Source organism: Dermacentor variabilis, chromosome 3 (genome assembly GCF_050947875.1).
Source record: "Dermacentor variabilis isolate Ectoservices chromosome 3, ASM5094787v1, whole genome shotgun sequence".
NCBI lineage: Eukaryota > Metazoa > Arthropoda > Arachnida > Ixodida > Ixodidae > Dermacentor > Dermacentor variabilis.
In genome coordinates, this window is record NC_134570.1 from 24,266,542 (window position 1) to 24,274,002 (window position 7,461).

General features: G+C 47.3%; 1 protein-coding gene across 1 annotated transcript in view; it reads right to left on the reverse strand.

Annotated features, from left to right (window-relative positions):
* Hmgcr (HMG coenzyme A reductase) overlaps positions 1-7,254 on the reverse strand; it is an 81,175-nt gene extending 73,921 nt beyond the window's left edge. The window contains exon 1 of the mRNA XM_075684553.1: positions 6,827-7,254. The gene's annotated coding sequence lies outside the window, so the exon portion shown is untranslated. The remainder of the gene's footprint in view (positions 1-6,826) is intronic.
* Positions 7,255-7,461: the final 207 nt, after the last annotated feature.

Below are 7,461 nucleotides of genomic sequence, written 5' to 3' on the forward strand. Positions count from 1 at the left end.
GTGCACCCCCGCTCTGCCTCAGTAGCTTTCTCTTCATTGTCATGTAAAGTTGTCCGCGAGTGTAGCATTCGGACGAACGATGAAGCGTGATTCCATGCAATTTTTTAATGTCTTGCTTTCTTCGCATGCTTGCCTCAGCGATGCTGGGGTGATAAATGAGTGAGTTGCCTCGATACAACGCTTGGCGGGAGGCGGCGCTGACATCGAGGCACGTCGTAGCGCCGTCTGGATGTTGCAAGGTGCCGCCAGGCAGCCCAGTATAGAATGAAGCTTAAAAACTGGTTGTAGGTGACCAAACCTCTCAGTTTCCTACCGTTTTTTGAACCCACAATGCGCATCGTGCCATATGCGATGGAGGAAAACGCTGCTGTCCACCTGATTGCGCCAGAATCCTGCAGGAGGACCTGATCAGTTTTTTTTTTTTAAATTCAGACCTTGATGCTCAAAGAAATACTTCCTAACCGGACTTTGCCAACTAAGCCGAGCAGAAATCTAGGGTATCACAGCCCGAGTCCGAATTGTCGAAAGAGTTCTTTAAGGAGTGCTGACATAATATTACCTTTCTGCAACCATGGAATTTCGTTTTCGTTTCCCTGTAGGTTACTCTGCCGTGACGTCATGACGCAAAAGGTGGTCACGTGGAAGGACATTGCGACATTGACACTCGCTGCGGCTAGCTTGATCGTCTGCTATGCTCCTTCTTGTTGTGAGGGCCGATGTAGCAGCATAGCGGGCCACCGAGAAAGCCAGAGCGATTGTCAGAACGTCGCAATGTCCAGATTTCACGTGGCCGCCTTCTGCGTCATGACATTTTAGAAAGGAAACCGAAGCTGGCTGTGGAAATGGTTGTATATTTACTTATTCAGGGCGCTCCGTCAGCTTGCCGGTTTTAGCGAACACATGTAAAACGAATATTCATACCCTCGAAAGCCTGCAAGGCCAGGCTCTGCGGACCTGTCTTGGACTACCAAGATGCGCCTCGACTCATGTAACAATCATGATTGCTAGAGACTACTTGGTTCCAACATATATAACGACTGACAACCTTAGAGCACACGTTCGACATCTGTGTCGCGTACCCATTCACTATATTGCTGATTCGCCAGCACAAAGACCTCAAGCCACATTTTCAAAACTTGTTGCGACACATCAAGGCTACCTTCCATCGGGCTTTACACTAACAGCAAGGCCACTGTTACCCCTGTGGTACCTACGACAGCCACAAATACGCCTGACGATTCCAGGAACTACGAAGAAGACCCGTCATTCAACAGTACATCTACGTCAACTGGCACTGTCCTTACTGAACGAGGCTTATGAACAAAGAACGCACATTTACACCGATGGATCTGTCTCATCCACCAGCTCCACATGTACAGACGCTGTTATCATCCCGGCCTTACACGTCACAATTAAGTTCAAAATGTCTCGCATAACGACCTCTACGGCAACAGAACTTGCCGCCCGACGCGCCGGTATTAATGGGCCCCTGAAACGGTTCGGGCAAATTTTGCAAACGCATAGGGTACAGCTACAGTTAACCATTCGCACCACAATCTGTGTGAAGCTTCTCATATTAAGAGAGCTACGGTCAATTAACAAGTTACCTTCCTCCATAGCAATGCATTTTCTTCTCACCTCGTTCGCCGAGTGATCAGGGCTAAGCTCCGCCTTCAGTGGCTGTGCGTCATGATGGCACGTCGTGGTCGTCTACTTATGGTTCTCTATGAGCGAACACGCGAAGCCTCTCCAACCTCTCGGCCAGCTGCTTGGCAATCGGCCACAAGCGAGAGCTATCGAAGCAGCGTGCGTTGCGAACATTCTGTCGCAGCGACGAACGTGTCTGGTATGCCAGTAACCACAGGCGAGCTAGGCGTTTCGACGGTTGGCTGGAGCATAGCCTATGGAGGCTATGGTTGGAGGCGTAAACTCAAGCAGATGAAGGAACTTCAAAACGTACGTGAACGGCCTGATCGGTCTGCACGGTCCAGCCACCTGTTGACGCAAAGCTTAACCAGCCAAACAAAGAGCTAATATTGCTCTAAACATGTGTAAAACATTTTAAATATTTACAAAAACAACGTGTTAACTATGACGCTCCCGCGAAAAATTTACACCAGCAGCAAAGAATACACTTCGTTACCGTTACTGTGTTTGGTTGAGCTTTGTGCCACCAGGTGACTGCACCGTGCAGACTATTCACGTTTGCGCTTCTGCTCATCCCGTGAGACGGCACGGTCAAACGGCTGGCCTTGTCCCCTTGCGCTTGCGTTTATCCGCATACCGCCCAGAACGGAACGAAAGCGAATCATGGTGCTCGCGAAAAGACTGAGACCGAGACAGACCGCGGAGCTCTCGTCAAAACGGAACACGTTGTAGCACAAGCAGACGACGCTTGCCGTGTGCTGGATGTGCTTAAATGTGGTGAGAAATTGTTCTTGTGCATTCTCTTTTTGTTACTTTCTTTTTATAGAAACAAATTAACTAACCTTCCAACTATTACGAACAACATTTGTTCACCACAAAGTTGGAAACATTATTGATGACGCGTACAGGCCGCCAATCGGATAGCTCGCCCTACTAGCGTCATTAGGGCAGTTTACGTCAAATGGTTAGGGGCGGCTGAAAATTCAGCCGAGCGGTGTTGCGATCTGCAGCGATGTACATTTTTAAGACCTTATAATAAATTACACGCTTTACGCGGAGCACTTGAATGCGTCAATTAATGATCAGAAGGGCCTACTCTAATGACTCAGTACGTTTGTACAAAATCGTCAAAATCGTGTCAGGATCCCTTTAATTACATCGCACCTCGATAGTGGGTCGTTTTTTGTGACTCCAAGACAGCCCTTCAGGGTCTGCGTCAGCCTTACGACGCAAGACCCATGAACAACTGATGTTTGAAACCAGAGAGGTTCTCCATCAAGCCTTCATAAACGGACATGACATCATATTCCAGTGGCTGCCGGGGCAGTGTGGCATCGTCGGAAATGACCTTGCTGATGATACCGCCCGTTCAGCCCATAAAGAAACCCTGACAGTTGCTGTACCGTTATTAAAGCCAGACGCTGCGAGGGGTGTTAGTTTACTTGCCCAAAATAAGAATGAAACTTTGTTGAACACTCCGATTTTTTCGAACTGCCATCTCCACCGGGTGGATCCTACACTGAAGCTGCAGATTCCATCGAACTTCTCCCGCCGTGATGCAAATTTACTGTGCCATCTCTGCTTAGGGAAGGCTTTGCGAAATCCTCTCATTCCTAACTGAAATGTCCGACACACCGATCTGTGACTCGAGCAACTGTGAAGAAACGATCGAGCACGTGTTGTGTTTTTTGTAATCTCCATGATATCGAACGCGGCGTTCGTCGGAGGGTGTTAAACCGATTAGATAGCAGACCATTTTCAGAGACTAAGATTCACGGCCATGGCCCCACGCGTCGCAGGATTACAAAGCGCCGCTGGCACTGCTACAATTCATGAAATCGACTGGACTCATTGACCGACTGTAGGCGTGAAGTGATGGACAACCGCTCGCGTTCACACTGACAGTACCTTCCGTCCCTCGTCTTTCTTTACTTTTATCCCTTAAACCCCTATGCCCGTGTAGGATAGCAAACCGGACGTGCGTCTGCTTGACCTCCCTATCTTTCCTTCCTTCTTTTCCTCCTCAGAAGTTTGCCAGTAATTTTGCTAGCGTTCAGAAATTCCGGACCTTCATTTAAAGAAAAAAAAATGAGTACGAATCATCATGTCAGTACTGCTGTAACGAAAGTAACCAAAGGTATCCTGTACTTATTTATTCAAATGAGAGATCCATGAAATACTGATCTAATTGACGGGTCGCTGCTGCTTCCGTACACTATTGTGTGGATGTAAAGCGTACCGCAAGCGAAAATTAATATCGGCCACGTTCTACTCATCGCAACGCTCGTTCCAGTCTGCCCGTTGCGCACTGTTTGCGTCATGCAGTGTGTACCCCGCGATAGCCTCACGCATGCGCCGGCACGCGGAACCACACACGGAGGTGCGTGTCGTGCCGTCACCTCGATCAGTCTGCCGATACGCGTGGCACAGAGCCAGCAACTTTCACCGGCATTTTTCAAGGGCGCTGGCCTCGGAGCGGTGCAGACAGCAGGGTCGCCCCTTCTCAGCGCCGCGAGAGCACGATGCAGCGTCCGTGTGCCGTTACCCAATAGTGCATTTTCGCGCACCGAGGTCGCAGCACAGCTGCGGCGTTTCAGTCAACCAGCTTCGCGTACTGCGAGGTCGGGGTGCAAATGGACAACGTGCCTCGTGTAGCGATCAATGCTTTCGGTGCCGGCCTGGACTTTTCAGCGAGAGAGAAGTGGTTCTTCATGAAGAAAGGAAAGGTCGAAATCCAATCCGCCGAAGCAAGCAGGGGCGCGAGAAAGGAGAGAGAAGTTGAAGCGCGCTACTGAAAAGATCCTTCTAGGAAAACAGCAGGTCACCCTCGGTCAACATAACCTTGTCCTAATCCTTCGGTTAGTTCCGGCAGTCCATCCGGCACCGGGCAAGTACACAGGCGACCGGCGAATTCCAGGTGCAAGCCGATCTTGAAAAATGCGACCTTTTGTTCAGATCGAGAGACCAGACGGAAAGGAAGACTGTTGAAGCATTTCACATTGTAAAATCTAGCGACAAGTTTGTCAGCACGCTGTCTGCTTCGCTTTTACACAAATAAATTGCCATTAGTACCAATAAATTGCCATATAGTACCATTCAAGGCTAGGTGGCGCGCGCCGCCGCCGCCCGGTTCAAAGGGTTGAGCCTCAATCATCCATTCATCCATCCATCCATCCATGGCTTTTCTGGAAAGCCACTTGTGAAAAAAAAAAAATATAATAAGGTAGCCTTTACGCGCGGTTCGTTTGGTTTTTTTCCGTGCATGTAATCGCTCGGCGAGTTCAGGCTGAGCTTTATCATGTATTCCGCGTTTTATTACTCTTCCCTTATGCCATTTTCACCAGTTTTCAGGCATTTAGTAGTGTCACCTGCGCCTTTATTTCGGTTGATTTTTGTCTTTTCATTCTGTCATCTTCATTATCTTTGGTCCCTTTTTACGTCACTAGAGCTGACCTTGTTTTAACCACATTTTATAGGTACCATGGCGCTTTTTCATTCTCTCACTTGTCGCCTGCACTTACACTTCGGTTACTGTTATGACATGTGCCGTCTTCGTTTTTTGACCGCTCAATGTTTGTGCGTAGAATAGATTGGCCAAGTTTTTTTCCCCTCATGTTTATTCGGTACAAGCACTGTTACAGTTGTCTGCAGAATTCTCTTATGTTATCTGTACAAGTGTGAGTCACGATGTGGTCACGTGCCTGGTATATTGCTTGAAATAGCCTATGCTACGATTTTCAAGAACAAACAGCTGGCAATCTGCACTCGTGGTGTGTTGTGTGTTCCTTTCGCTTGTCCTTTTGTGTGTTTTTTTATTTCGCGCAGTTTTAACTTTCCTTCAAATAATAAATACGCCTCGGATTTTTTTTTTTTTTTTGACAAAAAGGAAGAAAGACCTGCGCAGTGCAGCAAAAGGCGGATAATTGCACACAGTCGATTTTCGCTAGACGACTGGCATTGCTGTTCAGTCGGCACTGCTTCCACGCGCCGCAATACAGGCGTACTTTTCTACTGAAAGGGAAGCGCCCCCGCCACCCGAGGCGGGAGGGAAACTCCTCCCGAGCGTCGGGAAGAACGAGTCGAGCGGTGAAGCAGAACTGCGCGCGCTACAAGGGCATTGTGCAGGAACGACCTATTTTACCTGCGTGCTTCTTCCTGTTCACGCCTCTAGCACAAACTACGAGTGTGTGATTTCTTGAGCTGAAAGTTGGACGACTGCATTTCGCTACGCTTTAGAGCGAAAAAGAAAGAGAAAGAAAACGGACGTAGGAAACGACACAACACTCATGTCGCCTTTATGTATGTTCCTCATCTTCGTGCTGTTCTAAAATAAGAGGACAACAGCGTAGGCTCTTCTGGAAGACAAAGATAGAAGCCGTGTGCAACAGTGTCCTGCTACGCTATCACTGCAGAGTATACAAACGACGCAGCAGAAAGAGGAAAGGAAACGAAAACACCTCGGGACTAAAGCCACATTAAGACGAAAAGTTCGAAATAACCCCGTCTGAGTGGAAAACATTACATCAATATATATATATATATATATATATATATATATATATATATATATATATATATATATATCCAGAGTACTGAGAAAGGCGTACGTTTCGATACAAACTATGTTAAATGGAAACACGCTAAGATCGGGGTACGACAAATGACAGCTTTAGTCTAGCGTTTTTATCTACTTACCTAGAGTACTATCAGTGTTCGCGCACAATGCATTGCTCGAGTACGACTTTGTTTTCTCTGCCCCCCTCCCCACTTGTCTTTTTTTTTTTTGTTCTTTTTACGACAACGTTGCGGACACGTCCCGGAAAGAATGCAAAGTAGATAAATCCATCCCCACGCTCTGACGACACAGCGATCTTGCTAAACATATTACGTGCATGCGTTGATTAAACCCCCCCCCCCAAAAAAAAAAAATGTTACTGAAATAAAAATAGCCATTGAACGCGATTCTTGTAGCGTTTCCTACGTTTTTATTTCAATTTTCACGTACTCGACGAACGAAGGTATTGCGAAAATGAAGCAGTGCGCGGTATCTGTACATACAGTCGGTGGCGCGCAGCTTCCTGATAGTTAGCCCCTTACTAAAACCACGCGTGTTTTCGTAACAAAATTGAAGCTCTGTAGTACAGTCCCGTCTATTCGTTGAAATGAAGGCACAACTCACCAAAGTTTGTCCAGAACGTTGAAGTGCGTCGTCGAAATACAGCAACGAACCGACGCCTCTCGACAGCAGTTTCTTCCGAAAATTGTCAGAAGTGAAGCGTTTTTCTTTGCTCCAGACAATAAGGCACATCACTGAAAGCAGTGCAATGCTTCGCTGCGGCGATGATGAGTCCGAAGCAACATGCTGATTTCTACAAATGAATCACCGTAGCCAGGTCACAGGGTTGGTACGCCGGCTCAAGGAAGCGTCATTCAAATAAAAAAATATAGCTAGGCGGACAATGAGCAGTCGTCTGGGAGTCGATGCCACGGATACCTGAGAAGTAACGGAGCGGCGATTACACAGTCGCAACGACCGGACAAGCTAGCTAAAGCAGGTAAGGGCCGCGGGGCCCGCGGGTGGAGGGAAGCGACGATGCGATGAGGAGGTAGGTCACCACGTGAGGCATGGCCATCGCATCAAAATAAGTAGTGACTTCCTAATGTTTCTAGGTGGCGCTACAAACTAGTAATACTTTTTATGCCTAATATGCCTATTATAATAATTCAGCAATGTACAACGTTTATTTAAGCGCTTTCTTAAAATTTATGTCTGAGAAATTACAAAACTGTTAGTTAAAAATATTAGTTTGATAA